A 21566-nucleotide genomic window follows, 5' to 3' on the forward strand; every position below is an offset into this window, starting at 1 on the left:
TATAGGATAGATGATATTATAGGATAGAGGATAGGATAGGGTAGAGGATAGGATAGTATAGAGGATAGGATAGGATAGAGGATAGGATAGAGGATAGGATAGGATAGGATAGGATAGAGGAAAGGATAGGATTGAGGATAGGATATGGGATTGGATAGGATAGAGCATAGGATAGGCTACAGGATAGGATAGGATATAGGATAGGATAGCATAGGATAGAGGATAGGATAGGATAGAGGATAGGATAGGATAGAGGACAGGATAGGATAGAGGATAGGATAGGATAGAGGATATTATCGGATAGAGGATAGGATAGGATAGAGGACACGATTTTATAGAGGATAGGATAGGATGGAGGATAGGATAGGGGATGGGATAGAATAGAGGCTAGTATAGGATTGCGGATAGGATAGGATAGAGAATAGTATAGGATAGAGGATAGGATAGGATGGAGGATACGATATTATAGAGGATAGAATAGGATTGAGGATAGGATAGGATAGTGGATAGGATAGGATAGAACAGACGATAGAGGATAGGATAGAGAATAGGATAGGTTAGATGATAGTATAGGATAGAGGATAGGATAGAGGATACGATATTATAGAGGATAGGATAGCATAGAGGATAGGATAGGATAGAGGATAGGATAGGATAGGATAGAGGATAGGATAGGATAGAGGATAGGATAGGATAGAGGATAGGATAGGATAGAGGATAGGATAGGATAGAGGATAGGATAGGATAGAGGATAGGATAGGATAGAGGATAGGATAGGATAGAGGATAGGATAGGATAGAGGATAGGATGGGATAGGATAGAGGATTGGATAGGATAGAGCATATTATAGGATAGAGGATATGATACGATAGCGGATAGGATATAATGGAGTATAGGATTGTAATGAGGATAGGATAGCGTTGAGGATAGGATAGGATAGAGGATAGGATAGGATAGAGGATAGGTTAGGATAGAGGATAGGATAGGATAGAGGATAGGATGGGATAGGATAGAGGATAGGATAGGATAGAGGATAGGATAGGATAGAGGATAGGATAGGATAGAGGATAGGATAGAGGATTGGTTAGTATAAAGGATAGGAGAGGATAGAGGATAGGATAGGATTGAGGATAGGATAGGATAGAGCATAGGATAGGATAGGATTGAGGGTAGGATAGAGGATAGGATAGGATAGAGGATAGGATAGGGGATTGGATAGGATAGATGACAGGAGACGATAGAAGATAGGATAGGGGATTGGATAGGATAGAGGAAAGGAGACGATAGAGATTGGATAGGATAGATGATATTATAGGAAAGAGGATAGGATATGATAGAGTATACGATATTATAGAGGATAGGACAGGATAGAGGATAGGATAGGATAGAGGATAGGATAGGATACAGGATAGGATTGGATAGAGGATAGGATAGGATAGAGGATAGGATAGGATAGAGGATAGGATAGGATAGAGGATAGGATAGAGGATTGGATAGGATAGAGGATATTATAGGATAGAGGATATGATAGGATAGCGGATAGGATATAATGGAGTATAGGCTAGAAATGAGGATAGGATAGCGTTGAGGATAGGATAGGATAGAGGATAGGATAGGATAGAGGGTAGGTTAGGATAGAGGATAGGATAGGATAGAATATAGGATAGGAAAGAGGATAGGATAGGATAGAGGATAGGTTAGGATAGAGGATTGGATAGTATAAAGGATAGGTGAGGATAGAGAATAGGATTGCATTGAGGATAGGATAGGATAGTGGATAGGATAGGATAGAGCAGACGATAGAGGATAGGATAGAGGATAGGGTAGGAGATTGGATAGGATAGAGGATACGATAGGGTAGATGATATCATAGGCAAGAGGATAGGATAGGATAGAGGATAGGATAGGATAGGATAGAGGATAGGATAGGATAGGATAGAGGATAGGATAGGATAGAGGATAGGATAGGATAGAGGATAGGATAGGATAGAGGATAGGATAGGATAGAGGATAGGATGGGATAGAATAGAGGATAGGATAGGATAGAGGATAGGATAGGATAGAGGATAGGATAGGATAGAGGATAGGATAGGATAGAGGATAGGATAGGATAGAGGATAGGATAGGATAGAGGATAGGATAGGATAGAGGATAGGGTAGGAGATTGGGTAGGATAGAGGATACGATAGGGTAGATGATATCATAGGCAAGAGGATAGGATATGATAGAGGATACGATATTATAGAGGATAGGATAGGGTAGAGAATAGGATAGGATAGAGGATAGGTTAGGATAGAGTATAGGATAGGATAGAGGATAGGATAGCATAGAGGATAGGATAGGATAGAGGATAGGATAGGATAGAGGATAGGATAGGATAGAGGATAGGTTAGGATAGGATAGAGGATAGGATAGGATAGAGGATAGGATAGGATAGAGGATAGGATAGGATAGAGGATAGGATAGGATAGAGGATAGGATAGGATAGAGGATAGGATAGGATAGAGGATAGGATAGGATAGAGGATAGGATAGGATAGAGGATAGGATAGGATAGAGGATAGGATAGGATAGAGGATAGGATAGGATAGAGGATAGGATAGGATAGAGGATAGGATAGGATAGAGGATAGGATAGGATAGAGGATAGGATAGGATAGGATAGAGGATAGGATAGGATAGAGGATAGGATAGGATAGAGGATAGGATAGGATAGAGGATAGGATAGGATAGAGGATAGGATAGGATAGAGGATAGGATAGGATAGAGGATAATATAGGATAGAGGATAAGATGGGATAGGATAGAGGATAGGATAGGATAGAGGATAGGAGAGGATTGAGGATAGGATAGGATAGTGGATAGGATAGGATAGAACAGACAATAGAGGATAGGATAGAGAATAGGATAGGTTAGATGATAGTGTAGGATAGAGGATAGGATAGAGGACACGATATTATAGAGGATAGGATAGGGTAGAGGATAGGATAGAGGATTGGATAGGATAGAGGATATTATAGGATAGAGGATAGGATAGGGTAGAGGATAGGATACGATAGAGGATAGGATAGGATAGAGGATAGGATAGGGTATAGTATAGGATACAGAATTGGATAGGATAGAGGATAGGATAGGATAGAGGATAGGATCGGAAAGAGGATAGGTTAGGATAGAGGATAGGATCGTATAGAGGATAGGATAGGTGATTGGATAGGATAGATGATAGGATAGGATTGAGGATAGGATGGGATAGTGGATAGGATAGGATAGAGCAGACGATAGGGGATAGGATAGAGAATAGGATAGGATAGGGTAGAGGATAGGATAGAGAATAGGATAGGATAGAGGATAAGATAGGATAGAGGATAGGATAGGATAGAGAATAGTATAGGATGAATGATATTATAGGATAGAGGATAGGATAGGGTAGAGGATAGGATAGAGAATAGGATAGGATAGAGAATAGTATGGGATAGATGATATTATAGGATGGAGGATAGGATAGGATAGAGCATAGGATAGAGGATAGGATAGGGTAGATGATAGGATACAGAATAGGATAGGATAGAGGATAGGATAGTATAGAGGATAGGATCGGATAGAGGATAGGATACGATAGAGGATAGGGTAGAGAATAGGATAGGTTAGATGATAGTGTAGGATAGATGATAGGATAGAGGACATCATATTATAGAAGATAGGATAGGATAGAGGATTGGATAGGGGATTGGATAGGATAGAGGATAGGATAGGATAGGATAGATGATAATATAGGATAGAGGATAGGATAGGATTGAGGATAGGATAGGATAGTGGATAGGATAGGACAGAGCAGACGATAGAGGAGAGGATAGAGAATAGGATACGATAGATGATAGTATAGGATGGAGGATAGGATAGGATAGAGGATAGGATAGAGAATAGGATAGGATAGAGGATAGGATAGGATAGAGAATAGGCTCGGATAGAGGATAGGATAGGGGATTGAATAGGATAGAGGATACGATAGGATAGAGGATAGGATAGGGTAGAGGATAGGATAGAGAATAGGATAGGATAGAGGATAGGATAGGATAGAGGATAGGATCGGATAGAGGATAGGATACGATAGAGGATCGTATAGGATAGAGGATAGGATAGGATAGAGAATAGTATAGGATAGATGATATTATAGGATAGAACAGACGATAGAGGATAGGATAGAGAATAGGATAGGTTAGATGATAGTATAGGATAGAGGATAGGATAGAGAATAGGATAGGTTAGATGATAGTATAGGATAGAGGATAGGATAGAGAATACGATATTATAGAGGATAGGATAGCATAGAGGATTATATAGGGGATTGGATAGGAGAGACGATAGGAGACGATAGAGGATAGTATAGGATAGAGGATATCATAGGGTAGAGAATAGTATAGGATAGATGATATTATAGGATAGAGGATAGGATGGGATAGAGGATAGGATGTGGGATTGGATATTATAGAGCATAGGAGAGGATAGAGGATAGGATAGGGAAGTGGATAGGATAGAGAATAGGATAGGATAGAGGATAGGAGAGGATAGAGGATAGGATCGGATAGAGGATTGGATAGAGAATACGATAGGTTCGATGATAGTATAGGATAGAGGATAGGATAGAGGATACGATATTATAGAGGATAGGATAGGGCAGAGGATAGGATAGAGGATTGGATAGGATAAAGGATATTATAGGATAGAGGATAGGATAGGATAGATGATAGGATAGGGGATAGGATAGGGGATTGGATAGGATAGAGGATATGATAGGATAGAAGATAGGATAGGATAGAGGATAGGAGAGGATTCAGGATAGGATAGGATAGTGGATAGGATAGGATAGAACAGACGATAGAGGATAGGATAGAGAATAGGATAGGATAGAGGATAGGATAGTATAGAGGATAGGATCGGATAGAGGATAGGATACGATAGAGGATAGGATAGAGAATAGGATAGGTTAGATGATAGTGTAGGATAGAGGATAGGATAGAGGACATGATATTATAGAGGATAGGATAGGATAGAGGATTGGATAGGGGATTGGATAGGATAGAGGATAGGATAGGATAGGATAGATGATAATATAGGATAGAGGATAGGATAGGAGTGAGGATAGGATAGGATTCAGGATAGGAGAGGATAGTGGATAGGATAGGATAGAACAGACGATAGAGGATAGGATAGAAAATAGGATAGGTTAGATGATAGTATAGGATAGAGGATAGGATAGAGAATACGATATTATAGAGGTTAGGATAGGATAGAGGATAGGATTGGACAGAGTACAGGATAGGGGATTGGATAGGATAGAGGATAGGATAGGATACAGGATAGGATAGGATAGAGGAGACGATAGAGGATAGGATAGGATAGAGGGTAGGATAGGATAGGATAGAGGATATTATAGGATAGAGGATAGGATAGGATAGAGGATAGAATAGGATAGGATAGAGGATAGGATAGGGTTGAAGAAAGGATAGGATTGAGGATAGGATAGGATAGTGGATAGGATAGGGGATTGGATAGGATAGAGGATAGGATAGGATAGCGGATAGGATAGGATAGAGGATAGGATAGGATAGAGGACGGGATCGGATAGTTGATAGGATAGTGGATTGGATAGGATAGAGGATAGGATAGGATAGAGGATAGGATAGGATAGAGGATAGCATAGGGTAGAGGGTAGGATAGGATAGGATAGAGGATAGGATAGGGTAGAGGATAGGATAGGATTGAGGATAGGATAGGATAGAGGATACGATATTATAGAGGATAGGATAGGATAGAGGATAGGATCGGATAGAGGATAGGATAGGGAATTGGATAGGATAGAGGATAGGATAGGATAGAGGATAGGATAGGATAGAGGATAGGATAGGATAGAGGATAGGATAGGGTAGAGGGTAGGATAGGATAGGATAGAGGATAGGATAGGGTAGAGGATAGGATAGGATTGAGGATAGGATAGGATAGAGGATAGGGTACAGGATTGGATAGGATAGAGGATAGTATAGGATACAGGATAAGATAGGGTAGAGAATAGTATAGGATGGATGATATTATAGGATAGAGGATAGGATAGGATAAAGGATAGGATCGGATAGAGGATAGGATACGGGATTGGATAGGATAGAGGATAGCATAGGGTAGATGTTAGGATAGAGAATAGGATAGGAAAGAGGATAGGATAGGATAGATGATAGGATAGGGTAGAGGATAGAGGATAGGATAGCATAGAGGATAGGATCGGATAGAGGATAGGATACGATAGAGGATAGTATAGGATAGAGAATAGTATAGGATAGATGATACTATAGGATAGAGGATAGGATAGGATAAAGGATAGGATAGGATAGAGGATACGATATTATAGAGGATAGGATAGGATAGAGGATAGGATCGGATAGAGGATAGGATAGGGGATTGGATAGGATAGAGGATAGGATAGGATAGAGGGTAGGATAGGATAGAGGATAGGATTGGATAGGATAGAGGATAGGATAGGGTAGGGGATAGGATAGGATTGAGGATAGGGTAGGATAGATTATACGATATTATAGAGGACAGGATAGGATAGAGGATAGGATCGGATAGAGGATAGGATCGGATAGAGGATAGGATAGGCGATTGGATAGGGTAGAGGATAGGATAGGATAGAGGATATTATAGGATAGAGGATAGGATAGGCGATTGGATAGGGTAGAGGATAGGATAGGATAGAGGATAGGATCGGATAGAGGATATAATAGGGGATTGGATAGGATAGAGGATAGGATAGGACACAGGAGAGGATAGGATAGAGGATAGGATAGAGGATAGGATAGAGGATAGGATAGAGGATAGGATAGAGGACAGGATAGAAGATTGGATAGGATAGAGAATAGTATAGGATAGATGATACTATAGGATAGAGGATAGGATAGGATAAAGGATAGGATCGGATAGAGGATAGGATAGGGGATTGGATAGGATAGAGGATAGGATAGGGGATTGGATAGGATAGAGGATAGGATAGGATAGAGGATAGGATAGGATAGAAGATAGGATAGGGTAGAGGATAGGATAGGATAGAGGATAGGATCGGACAGAGGATAGGATAGAGGATAGGATAGGATAGAGGATAGGATAGGATAGAGGATCGGATACGATAGAGGATAGGATAGGGGATTGGATAGGATAGAGGATAGGATAGGATACAGGATAGGATAGGATAGAGCAGACGATAGAGGATATGATAGGATAGAGGATAGGATAGGATAGCGGATAGGATAGGATAGAGAATAGGCTCGGATAGAGGATATGATAGGGGATTGAATAGGATAGAGGATACGATAGGATAGAGGATAGGATAGGGTAGAGGATAGGATAGAGAATTGGATAGGATAGAGGATAGGATAGGATACAGGATAGGATCGGATAGAGGATAGGATACGATAGAGGATCGTATAGGATAGAGGATAGGATAGGATAGAGAATAGTATAGGATAGATGATATTATAGGATAGAACAGACGATAGAGGATAGGATAGAGAATAGGATAGGTTAGATGATAGTATAGGATAGAGGATAGGATAGAAAATAGGATACGTTAGATGATAGTATACGATAGAGGATAGGATAGAGAATACGATATTATAGAGGATAGGATAGCATAGAGGATTATATAGGGGATTGGATAGGAGAGACGATAGGAGACGATAGAGGATAGTATAGGATAGAGGATATCATAGGGTAGAGAATAGTATAGGATAGATGATATTATAGGATAGAGGATAGGATAGGATAAAGGATAGGATCGGATAGAGGATAGGATAGGTGATTGGATAGGATAGAGGATAGGATAGGGTAGATGATAGGATAGAGAATAGGATAGGATAGAGGATAGGATAGGATAGAGGATAGGATCGGATAGAGGATAGGATAGGCGATTGGATAGGGTAGAGGATAGGATAGGATAGAGAATAGTATAGGATAGAGGATAGGATAGGATAGAGGATACGATATTATAGAGGATAGGATAGGATAGAGGATAGGATCGGATAGAGGATAGGATAGGGGATTGGATAGGATAGAGGATAGGATAGGATAGAGGGTAGGATAGGATAGAGGATAGGATAGGATAGGATAGAGGATAGGATAGGGTAGGGGATAGGATAGGATTGAGGATAGGGTAGGATAGATTATACGATATTATAGAGGACAGGATAGGATAGAGGATAGGATCGGATAGAGGATAGGATAGGGAATTGGATAGGATAAAGGATAGGATAGGATAGAGGATAGGATAGGGTAGAGGGTAGGATAGGATAGGATAGAGGATAGGATACGATTGAGGATAGGATAGGATAGAGGATAGGGTACAGGATTGGATAGGATAGAGGATAGTATAGGATACAGGATAAGATAGGATAGAGAATAGTATAGGATAGATGATATTATAGGATAGAGGATAGGATAGGATAAAGGATAGGATCGGATAGAGGATAGGATAGGTGATTGGATAGGATAGAGGATAGGATAGGGTAGATGATAGGATAGAGAATAGGATAGGATAGAGGATAGGATAGGATAGAGGATAGGATAGGGTAGAGGGTAGGATAGGATAGGATAGAGGATAGGATACGATTGAGGATAGGATAGGATAGAGGATAGGGTACAGGATTGGATAGGATAGAGGATAGTATAGGATAGATGATACTATAGGATAGAGGATAGGATAGGATAAAGGATAGGATCGGATAGAGGATAGGATATGGGATTGGATAGGATAGAGGATAGGATAGGGGATTGGATAGGATAGAGGATAGGATAGGATAGAGGATAGGATAGGATAGAAGATAGGATAGGGTAGAGGATAGGATAGGGGATTGGATAGGATAGAGGATAGGATAGGGGATTGGATAGGATAGAGGATAGGATAGGATAGAGGATAGGATAGGATAGAAGATAGGATAGGGTAGAGGATAGGATAGGATAGAGGATAGGATCGGACAGAGGATAGGATAGGATAGAGGATAGGATCGGACAGAGGATAGGATAGGATACAGGATAGGATAGGATAGAGCAGACGATAGAGGATATGATAGGATAGAGGATAGGATAGGATAGCGGATAGGATAGGATGGAGTATAGGATAGGGGATTCGATAGGATAGAGGATAGGATCGGATAGAGGGTAGGATACGATAGAGGATAGTATAGGATAGAGGACAGGATATGATAGAGAATAGTATAGGATAGAGGATAGGATAGGATAGAGGATACGATATTATAGAGGACAGGATAGGATAGAGGATAGGATCGGATAGAGGATAGGATCGGATAGAGGATAGGATAGGCGAATGGATAGGGTAGAGGATAGGATAGGATAGAGGATATTATAGGATAGAGGATTGGATCGGATAGAGGATACGATATTATAGAGGATAGGATAGGATAGAGGATAGGATCGGATAGAGGATATAATAGGGGATTGGATAGGACACAGGAGAGGATAGGATAGAGGATAGGATAGAGGATAGGATAGAGGATAGGATAGAGGATAGGATAGAGGATAGGATAGAGGATAGGATAGAGGACAGGATAGAAGATTGGATAGGATAGAGAATAGTATAGGATAGATGATACTATAGGATAGAGGATAGGATAGGATAAAGGATAGGATCGGATAGAGGATAGGATAGAGGATTGGATAGGATACAGGATAGGATAGGATAGAGCAGACGATAGAGGATATGATAGGATAGAGGATAGGATAGGATAGCGGATAGGATAGGATGGAGTATAGGATAGGGGATTCGATAGGATAGAGGATAGGATAGGATACAGGATAGGATAGGATAGAAGATAGGATAGGGTAGAGGATAGGATAGGATAGAGGATAGGATCGGACAGAGGATAGGATAGAGGATAGGATAGGATAGAGAATAGGATAGGATAGAGGATCGGATACGATAGAGGATAGGATAGGGGATTGGATAGGATAGAGGATAGGATAGGATACAGGATAGGATAGGATAGAGCAGACGATAGAGGATATGATAGGATAGAGGATAGGATAGGATAGCGGATAGGATAGGATGGAGTATAGGATAGGGGATTCGATAGGATAGAGGATAGGATAGGATACAGGATAGGATAGGATAGAGCAGACGATAGAGGATATGATAGGATAGAGGATAGGATAGGATAGCGGGTAGGATAGGATGGAGTATAGGATAGGGGATTCGATAAGATAGAGGATAGGATAGGATAGAGGATAGGATAGGATACAGAATAGGATGGGATAGAGGATAGGATAGGAGAGAGGATAGGATCGGATAGAGGGTAGGATACGATAGAGGATAGTATAGGATAGAGGACAGGATATGATAGAGAATAGTATAGGATAGAGGATAGGATAGGATAGAGGATACGATATTATAGAGGATAGGATAGGATAGAGGATAGGATCGGATAGAGGATAGGATCGGATACAGGATAGGATAGGGGATTGGATAGGATAGAGGATAGGATAGGATAGAGGATAGGATAGAGGACAGGATAGAAGATTGGATAGGATAGAGAATAGTATAGGATAGATGATATTATAGGATAGAGGATAGGATATGATAGAGGATAGGATAGGGTAGAGGATAGGATAGAGAATAGGATAGGATAGAGGATAGGATAGTATAGAGGATAGGATCGGATAGAGTATAGGATACGATAGAGGATAGGATAGAGTATAGGATAGGTTAGATGATAGTGTAGGATAGAGGATAGGATAGAGGATACGATATTATAGAGGATAGGATAGGGTAGAGGATAGGATATGATAGAGAATAGTATAGGATAGAGGATAGGATAGGATAGAGGATACGATATTATAGAGGATAGGATAGGATAGAGGATAGGATCGGATAGAGGATAGGATAGGGGATTGGATAGGATAGAGGATAGGATAGGATAGAGGGTAGGATAGGATAGAGGATAGGATAGGATAGGATAGAGGATAGGATAGGGTAGGGGATAGGATAGGATTGAGGATAGGGTAGGATAGATTATACGATATTATAGAGGACAGGATAGGATAGAGGATAGGATCGGATAGAGGATAGGATAGGGAATTGGATAGGATAAAGGATAGGATAGGATAGAGGATAGGATAGGGTAGAGGGTAGGATAGGATAGGATAGAGGATAGGATACGATTGAGGATAGGATAGGATAGAGGATAGGGTACAGGATTGGATAGGATAGAGGATAGTATAGGATACAGGATAAGATAGGATAGAGAATAGTATAGGATAGATGATATTATAGGATAGAGGATAGGATAGGATAAAGGATAGGATCGGATAGAGGATAGGATAGGTGATTGGATAGGATAGAGGATAGGATAGGGTAGATGATAGGATAGAGAATAGGATAGGATAGAGGATAGGATAGGATAGAGGATAGGATCGGATAGAGGATAGGATAGGCGATTGGATAGGGTAGAGGATAGGATAGGATAGTGGATATTATAGGATAGAGGATTGGATAGGATAGAGGATACGATATTATAGAGGATAGGATAGGATAGAGGATAGGATCGGATAGAGGATATAATAGGGGATTGGATAGGATAGAGGATAGGATAGGACACAGGAGAGGATAGGATAGAGGATAGGATAGAGGATAGGATAGAGGATAGGATAGAGGATAGGATAGAGGACAGGATAGAAGATTGGATAGGATAGAGAATAGTATAGGATAGATGATACTATAGGATAGAGGATAGGATAGGATAAAGGATAGGATCGGATAGAGGATAGGATAGGGGATTGGATAGGATAGAGGATAGGATAGGATACAGGATAGGATAGGATAGAGCAGACGATAGAGGATATGATAGGATAGAGGATAGGATAGGATAGCGGATAGGATAGGATGGAGTATAGGATAGGGGATTCGATAGGATAGAGGATAGGATAGGATAGAGGATAGGATAGGATACAGAATAGGATGGGATAGAGGATAGGATAGGAGAGAGGATAGGATCGGATAGAGGGTAGGATACGATAGAGGATAGTATAGGATAGAGGACAGGATATGATAGAGAATAGTATAGGATAGAGGATAGGATAGGATAGAGGATACGATATTATAGAGGATAGGATAGGATAGAGGATAGGATCGGATAGAGGATAGGATCGGATACAGGATAGGATAGGGGATTGGATAGGATAGAGGATACGATAGGATAGAGGATAGGATAGGATAGAGGATAGGATCGGATAGAGGATACGATATTATAGAGGACAGGATAGGATAGAGGATAGGATCGGATAGAGGATAGGATAGGGAATTGGATAGGATAAAGGATAGGATAGGATAGAGGATAGGATCGGATAGAGGATAGGATAGGGAATTGGATAGCATAGAGGATAGGATAGGATAGAGGATAGGATAGGGTAGAGGGTAGGATAGGATAGGATAGAGGATAGGATAGGGTAGAGGATAGGATAGGATTGAGGATAGGATCGTATAGAGGATAGGATAGATGATTGGATAGGATAGATGATAGGATAGGATTGAGGATAGGATGGGATAGTGGATAGGATAGGATAGAGCAGACGATAGGGGATAGGATAGAGAATAGGATAGGATAGGGTAGAGGATAGGATAGAGAATAGGATAGGATAGAGGATAAGATAGGATAGAGGATAGGATAAGATAGAGAATAGTATAGGATAAATGATATTATAGGATAGAGGATAGGATAGGGTAGAGGATAGGATAGAGAATAGGATAAGATAGAGAATAGTATAGGATAGATGATATTATAGGATAGAGGATAGGATATGATAGAGGATAGGATAGGGTAGAGGATAGGATAGAGAATAGGATAGGATAGAGGATAGGATAGTATAGAGGATAGGATCGGATAGAGTATAGGATACGATAGAGGATAGGATAGAGTATAGGATAGGTTAGATGATAGTGTAGGATAGAGGATAGGATAGAGGACATGATATTATAGAGTATAGGATAGGATAGAGGATTGGATAAGGGATTGGATAGGATAGAGGATAGGATAGGATAGGATAGATGATAATATAGGATAGAGGATAGGATAGGATACAGGATAGGATAGGATAGAGGATAGGAGAGGATTGAGGATAGGATAGGATAGAGAATAGTATAGGATAGATGTTATTATAGAATAGAGGATAGGATGGGGTAGAGGATAGGATTGAGAATAGGATACGATAAAGGATTGGATAGGATAGAGAATATTATAGGATAGAGGATAGGATAGGATACAGGATAGGATAGGATAGAGGATAGGAGAGGATTGAGGATAGGATAGGATAGAGGATGGAATAGGATAGAACTGACGATAGAGGATTGGATAGAGAATAGGAGAGGTTTGATGATAATGTAGGATAGAGGATAGGATAGAGGATACGATATTATAGAGGATAGGATAGGGTAGAGGATAGGATATGATAGAGAATAGTATAGGATAGAGGATAGGATAGGATAGAGGATACGATATTATAGAGGATAGGATAGGATAGAGGATAGGATCGGATAGAGGATAGGATAGGGGATTGGATAGGATAGAGGATAGGATAGGATAGAGGGTAGGATAGGATAGAGGATAGGATAGGATAGGATAGAGGATAGGATAGGGTAGGGGATAGGATAGGATTGAGGATAGGGTAGGATAGATTATACGATATTATAGAGGACAGGATAGGATAGAGGATAGGATCGGATAGAGGATAGGATAGGGAATTGGATAGGATAAAGGATAGGATAGGATAGAGGATAGGATAGGGTAGAGGGTAGGATAGGATAGGATAGAGGATAGGATACGATTGAGGATAGGATAGGATAGAGGATAGGATCGGACAGAGGATAGGATAGAGGAGAGGATAGGATAGAGGATAGGATAGGATAGAGGATCGGATACGATAGAGGATAGGATAGGGGATTGGATAGGATAGAGGATAGGATAGGATAGAGGATAGGATAGGATACAGAATAGGATGGGATAGAGGATAGGATAGGAGAGAGGATAGGATCGGATAGAGGGTAGGATACGATAGAGGATAGTATAGGATCGAGGACAGGATATGATAGAGAATAGTATAGGATAGAGGATAGGATAGGATAGAGGATACGATATTATAGAGGACAGGATAGGATAGAGGATAGGATAGGGAATTGGATAGGATAAAGGATAGGATAGGATAGAGGATAGGATAGGGTAGAGGGTAGGATAGGATAGGATAGAGGATAGGATACGATTGAGGATAGGATAGGATAGAGGATAGGGTACAGGATTGGATAGGATAGAGGATAGTATAGGATACAGGATAAGATAGGATAGAGAATAGTATAGGATAGATGATATTATAGGATAGAGGATAGGATAGGATAAAGGATAGGATCGGATAGAGGATAGGATAGGTGATTGGATAGGATAGAGGATAGGATAGGGTAGATGATAGGATAGAGAATAGGATAGGATAGAGGATAGGATAGGATAGAGGATAGGATCGGATAGAGGATAGGATAGGCGAATGGATAGGGTAGAGGATAGGATAGGATAGAGGATATTATAGGATAGAGGATTGGATAGGATAGAGGATACGATATTATAGAGGATAGGATAGGATAGAGGATAGGATCGGATAGAGGATATAATAGGGGATTGGATAGGATAGAGGATAGGATAGGACACAGGAGAGGATAGGATAGAGGATAGGATAGAGGATAGGATAGAGGATAGGATAGAGGATAGGATAGAGGATAGGATAGAGGATAGGATAGAGGATAGGATAGAGGACAGGATAGAAGATTGGATAGGATAGAGAATAGTATAGGATAGATGATACTATAGGATAGAGGATAGGATAGGATAAAGGATAGGATCGGATAGAGGATATGATAGAGGATTGGATAGGATAGAGGATAGGATAGGGGATTGGATAGGATAGAGGATAGGATAGGATAGAGGATAGGATAGGATAGAAGATAGGATAGGGTAGAGGATAGGATAGGATTGAGGATAGGATCGGACAGAGGATAGGATAGAGGATAGGATAGGATAGAGGATAGGATAGGATAGAGGACCGGATACGATAGAGGATAGGATAGGGGATTGGATAGGATAGAGGATAGGATAGGATACAGGATAGGATAGGATAGAGCAGACGATAGAGGATATGATAGGATAGAGGATAGGATAGGATAGCGGATAGGATAGGATGGAGTATAGGATAGGGGATTCGATAGGATAGAGGATAGGATAGGATACAGGATAGGATAGGATAGAGCAGACGATAGAGGATATGATAGGATAGAGGATAGGATAGGATAGCGGATAGGATAGGATGGAGTATAGGATAGGGGATTCGATAAGATAGAGGATAGGATAGGATAGAGGATAGGATAGGATACAGAATAGGATGGGATAGAGGATAGGATAGGAGAGAGGATAGGATCGGATAGAGGATAGGATAGGATAGAGGAAAGGATAGGATAGAGGATAGGGTAGGGTTGAGGATAGGATAGTATTGAGGATAGGATAGGATAGTGGATAGGATAGGGGATTGGATAGGATAGAGGATAGGATAGGATAGGATAGAGAATAGTATAGGATCGATGATATTATAGGATAGAGGATAGGATAGGATAGAGGATAGGATCGTATAGAGGATGGTATAGGTGATTGGATAGGATAGAGGATAGGATAGGGTAGATGATAGGATAGAGAATAGGACAGGATAGAGGATAGGATAGGATAGAGGATAGGATCGGATAGAGGATAGGATAGGGGATTGGATAGTATAGAGGATAGGATAGGATAGAGAATAGTATAGGATAGATGATATTATAGGATAGAAGATAGGATAGGATAGAGCATAGGATCGTATAGAGGATGGTATAGGTGATTGGATAGGATAGAGGATAGGATAGGGGCTTGGATAGGATAGAGGATAGGATAGGTTAGGGGATAGGATAGGGTAGAGGATAGTATAGAGAATAGTATAGGATAGTGGTTAGGATAGGATAGAGGGTAGGATAGGGTAGAGGATTGGATAGGGGATTGCATAGGATAGACGATAGGAGACAATAGAGGATAGTATAGGAAAGAGGATAGGATAGGATAGAGGATAGGAACAGATAGAGGATAGGATAAGGGATTGGATATGATAGAGGATAGGATAGGATAGAGGATAGGATAGGATAGAGGATAGTATAGGATAGAGGATAAGATAGGATAGAAAATAGTATAGGATAGATGATATTATAGGATAGAGGATAGGATAGGATAGAGGATAGGAACGGATAGAGGATAGGATAGGGGATTGGATAGGATACAGGATAGGATAGGATAGGGTATAGGATAGTGTAGAGGATAGGATAGAGAATAGTATAGGATAGTGGATAGGATAGGATAGAGGATAGGATAGGGTAGATGATAGGATAGAGAATAGGACAGGATATAGGATAGGATATAGGGGATTGGATAGGATAGAGGATATGCTAGGATAGAAGATAAGATAGGATAGAGGATAGGAGAGGATTGAGGATAGGATAGGATAGTGGATAGGATAGGATAGTGGATAGGATAGGATAGTGGATAGGATAGGAAAGAACAGACGATAGAGGATAGGATAGAGAACAGAATACGTTAGATGATAGTATAGGATAGAGGATAGGATAGAGGATACGATATTATAGAGGATAGTATAGGATAGAGGATTGGATTGGGGATTGGATAGGATAGAAGATAGGAGACGATAGAGGATAGTATAGGATAGAGGATTAGATAGGATAGAGAATAGTATAGGATAGATGATATTATAGGATAGAGGATAGGATAGGATAGAGGATAGGATCGGATAGAGGATAGGATAGGGGATTGGATAGGATAGAGGATAGGATAGGATAGAGGATATGATAGGGTAGAGGATAGGACAGAGAATAGGATAGGATAGAGGATAGGATAGGATAGAAGATTGGATATTATAGAGGATAATATAGGATGGAGATAGGATAGGATAGAGGATAAGATAGGGGATTGGATAGGGTAGAGGATAGGATAGGATAGAGGATAGGATAGAATAGATAATAGGATAGGGTAGATGATATTATAGGATAAAGGATACGATATTATAGAGGATAGGGTAGGATAGAGGATAGGTTCGGATAGAGGATAGGATAGGTCATTGGATAGGATAGAGGATAGGATAGGATAGAGGATATTATAGGATAGAGGATAGGATAGGATAGAGGATAGGATAGGATAGGGGATAGGATAGGATTGAGGATAGGATAGGATAGAGGATAGGATAGAGGATAGGATAGGATAGAGGATTGGATAGGTTAGAGGATCGGATAGGGGATTGGATATGATAGAGGATAGGATAGGATTGAGAATAGGATAGGATAAAGGATAGTATAGGATAGAGGATAGGATAGGATAATGGATATTATAGGATAGAGGATAGGATAGGATAGAGGATAGGATAGTACTGAAAATACGATAGAATAGAGGATAGGATAGGATTGGGGATAGGATAGGATTGAGGATAGGATAGGATAGAGGATAGGATAGAGGATAGGATAGGGTAGAGGATAGGATAGGATAGAGGATAGGATAGGGTAGCGGATAGGATAGAGAATAGGATAGGATAGAGAATAGGATAGGATAGAGAATAGGATAGGATAGAGAATAGGATAGATGATAGTATAGGATAGTGGATTGGATAGGATAGAGGATAGGATAGGATAGAACAGACGATAGAGGATAGGATAGAGAATAGGATAGGTTAGATGAAAGTATAGGATAGAGGATAGGATAGAGGATAAGATATTATAAAGGATAGGATAGGATAGAGGATAGGATAGGATAGAGGATAGGATAGGATAGAGGATAGGATAGAGAATAGGATAGGATAGAGGATAAGATAGGATAGAGGATAGGATAGGGTAGAGGATGGTATAGGTGATTGGATAGGATAGAGGATAGGATAGGATAGAGGATAGGATAGGGTAGAGGATAGGATAGAGAATAGGATAGGATAGAGGATAGGATAGGATAGAGGATAGGATCGGATAGAGAATAGTATAGGATAGATGATATTATAGGATAGAGGATAGGATACGATAGAGGATATGATAGGGTTGAGGATAGGATAGAGAATAAGATAGGATAGAGGATAGGATAGGATAGAGGATAGGATACGATAGAGGATAGGATAGAGGATAGGATAGAGGATTGGATAGGATAGAGGATTGGATAGGATAGAGGATATTACAGGATAGAGGATAGGATAGGATACAGGATAGGATACGATAGAGGATAGGAGAGGACTAAGGATAGGATAGGATAGTGGATAGGATAGGATAGAACAGACGATAGAGGATAGGATAGAGAATAGAATAGGTTAGATGAAAGTATAGGATAGAGGATAGGATAGAGGATAAGATATTATAAAGGATAGGATAGGATAGAGGATAGGATAGGATAGAGGATAGGATAGGATAGAGGATAGGATAGGATAGAGGATAGGATAGAGAATAGGATAGGATAGAGGATAAGATAGGATAGAGGATAGGATAGGGTAGAGGATAGGATCGGATAGAGAATAGTATAGGATAGATGATATTATAGGATAGAGGATAGGATACGATAGAGGATATGATAGGGGATTGGATAGGATAGAGTATAGGATAGGATATAGGATAGGATACGATAGAGGATAGGATAGAGGATAGGATATAGGATTGGATAGGATAGAGGATATTATAGGATAGAGGATAGGATAGGGTTGGGAATAGGACAGGATTGAGGATAGGATAGGATAGTGGATAGGATAGGGGATTGGATAAGATAGAGGATAGGATAGCATAGGATAGATGATAGTATAGGATAGAGGATAGGATAGGATTGAGGATAGGATAGGATAGTGGAAATGATAGGATAGAACAGACGATAGAGGATAGGATAGAGAATAGGATAGATGATAGTATAGGATAGAGGATTGGATAGGATAGAGGATAGGATTGGATAGAGGATAGGATAGGGGATTGGGTAGTATAGAGGATAGGATAGGATAAAGGATAGGATACGATAGAGGATAGTATAGGATAGAGGATAGGATAGGATAGAGAATAGTATAGGATAGATGATATTATAGGATAGAGGATATTATAGGATAGAGGATAGGATAGGATAGAGGATAGGATCGGATAGAGGATAGGATAGGGGATTGGATAGGATAGAGGATAGGATAGGATAGAGGACAGGATAGGGTAGAGGATAGGATAGAGAATAGGATAGGATAGAGGATAGGATAGGATAGATAATAGGATCGGATAGAGGATAGGATACGATAGAGGAAAGTATAGGGTAGAGGATAGGATAGGATAGAGAATAATATAGGATAGAGGATAGGATAGGATAGAGGATAAGATATTATAGAGGATAGGATAGGATAGAGGATAGGATCGGATAGAGGATAGGATAGGGGATTGAATAGGATAGAGGATAGTATAGGATAGAGGATATGATAGGATAGAAGATAGGATAGGATAGAGGATAGGAGAGGATTGAGGATAGGAGAGGATATTGGATAGGATCTGATAGAGGATAGGATACGATAGAGGATAGTATAGGATAGAGGATAGGATAGGATAGAGAATAGGATAGGGTAGAGGATAGGATAGGATAGAGGATATAATAGGACAGAGGATAGGGTAGGATAGAGAATAGTATAGGATAGATGATATTGTAGGATAGAGGATATTATAAGATAGAGGATAGGATAGGATAGAGGATAGGATAGGATAGAGGATAGGATAGGGTTGAGGATAGGACAGGATTGAAGATAGGATAGGATAGTGGATAGGATAGAGGATTGGATAAGATAGAGGATAGGATCGGATAGAATATAGGATAGGGGATTGGATAGGATAGAGGATAGGAGAAGATAGAGGACAGGATAGGGTAGAGGATAGGATAGAGAAGAGGATATTATAGAGGATAGGATAGGATAGAGGATAGGATCGGGTAGAGGATAGGATAGGGGATTGGATAGGATAGAGGATAGTATAGGATAGAGGATAGGATAGGATAGAGGATAGGATAGGGTAGAAGATAGGATAGGATAGGATAGAGGATAGGATAGGTTAGAGGTTAGGATCGGATAGAGGATAGGTTGGGGATTGGATAGGATAGAGGATAGGATAGGGTAGAGGATAGGATAGGGTAGAGGATAGGATAGGATAGAGGATAGGATAGGATAGAGGTTAGGATAGGTTAGAGTATAGGATACAGAATAGGATAGGATAGAGGATAGGATAGGATAGAGGATAGGATCGGATAGGGGATAGGATAGGGGATTGGATAGGATAGAGGATAGGATAGGATAGCGGACAGGATAGGGTAGAGGATAGGATAGAGAATAGGATAGGATAGAGGATAGGATTGGATAGAGGATAGGATCGGATAGAGGATAGGATACGTTAGAGGAAAGTATAGGATAGAGGATAGGATAGGATAGAGAATAGTATAGGATAGAGGACAGGATAGGATAGAGGATACGATATTATAGAGGATAGGATAGGATAGAGGATAGGATCGGATAGAGGATAGGATAGGGGATTGGATAGGATAGAGGATAGTATAGGATAGAGGATAGGATAGGATAGAGGATAGGATAGGGTAGAAGATAGGATAGGATAGGATAGAGGATAGGATAGGTTAGAGGTTAGGATCGGATAGAGGATAGGTTGGGGTTTGGATAGGATAGAGGATAGGATAGGGTAGAGGATAGGATAGGATAGAGGATAGGATAGGATAGAGGTTACGATAGGGTAGAGTATAGGATACAGAATAGGATAGGATAGAGGATAGGATAGGATAGAGGATAGGATCGGATAGAGGATAGGATAGGATAGAGGATAGGATCGGATAGAGGATAGGATACGATAGAGGATAGGATAGAGGATAGGATAGAGGATTGGATAGGATAGAGGATATGATAGGATAGAAGATAGGATAGGATAGAGGATAGGAGAGGATTGAGGATAGGAGAGGATATTGGATAGGATCGGATAGAGGATAGGATACGATAGAGGATAGTATAGGATAGAGGATAGGATAGGATAGAGAATAGTATAGGATAGATGATATTATAGGATAGAGGATAGGATAGGGAAGAGTATAGGATACAGAATAGGATAGGATAGAGGATAGGGGATAGGGGATAGGGGATTGGATAGGATAGAGGATAGGATAGGATAGAGGATAGGATAGGGTAGAGGATAGGATAGAGAATAGGATAGGATAGGATAGAGGATAGGATCGGATAGAGGATAGGATAGGATAGAGGATAGTATAGGATAGAGGGTAGGATAGGATAGAGAATAGTATAGGATAGAGGATAGGATAGGATAGAGGATAGGATAGGGTTGAGGATAGGACAGGATTGAGGATAGGATAGGATAGTGGATAGGATAGGTGATTGGATAAGATAGAGGATAGGATAGGATA

The sequence above is a fragment of the Halictus rubicundus genome, unplaced genomic scaffold, assembly GCF_050948215.1.
Source record: "Halictus rubicundus isolate RS-2024b unplaced genomic scaffold, iyHalRubi1_principal scaffold0149, whole genome shotgun sequence".
NCBI lineage: Eukaryota > Metazoa > Arthropoda > Insecta > Hymenoptera > Halictidae > Halictus > Halictus rubicundus.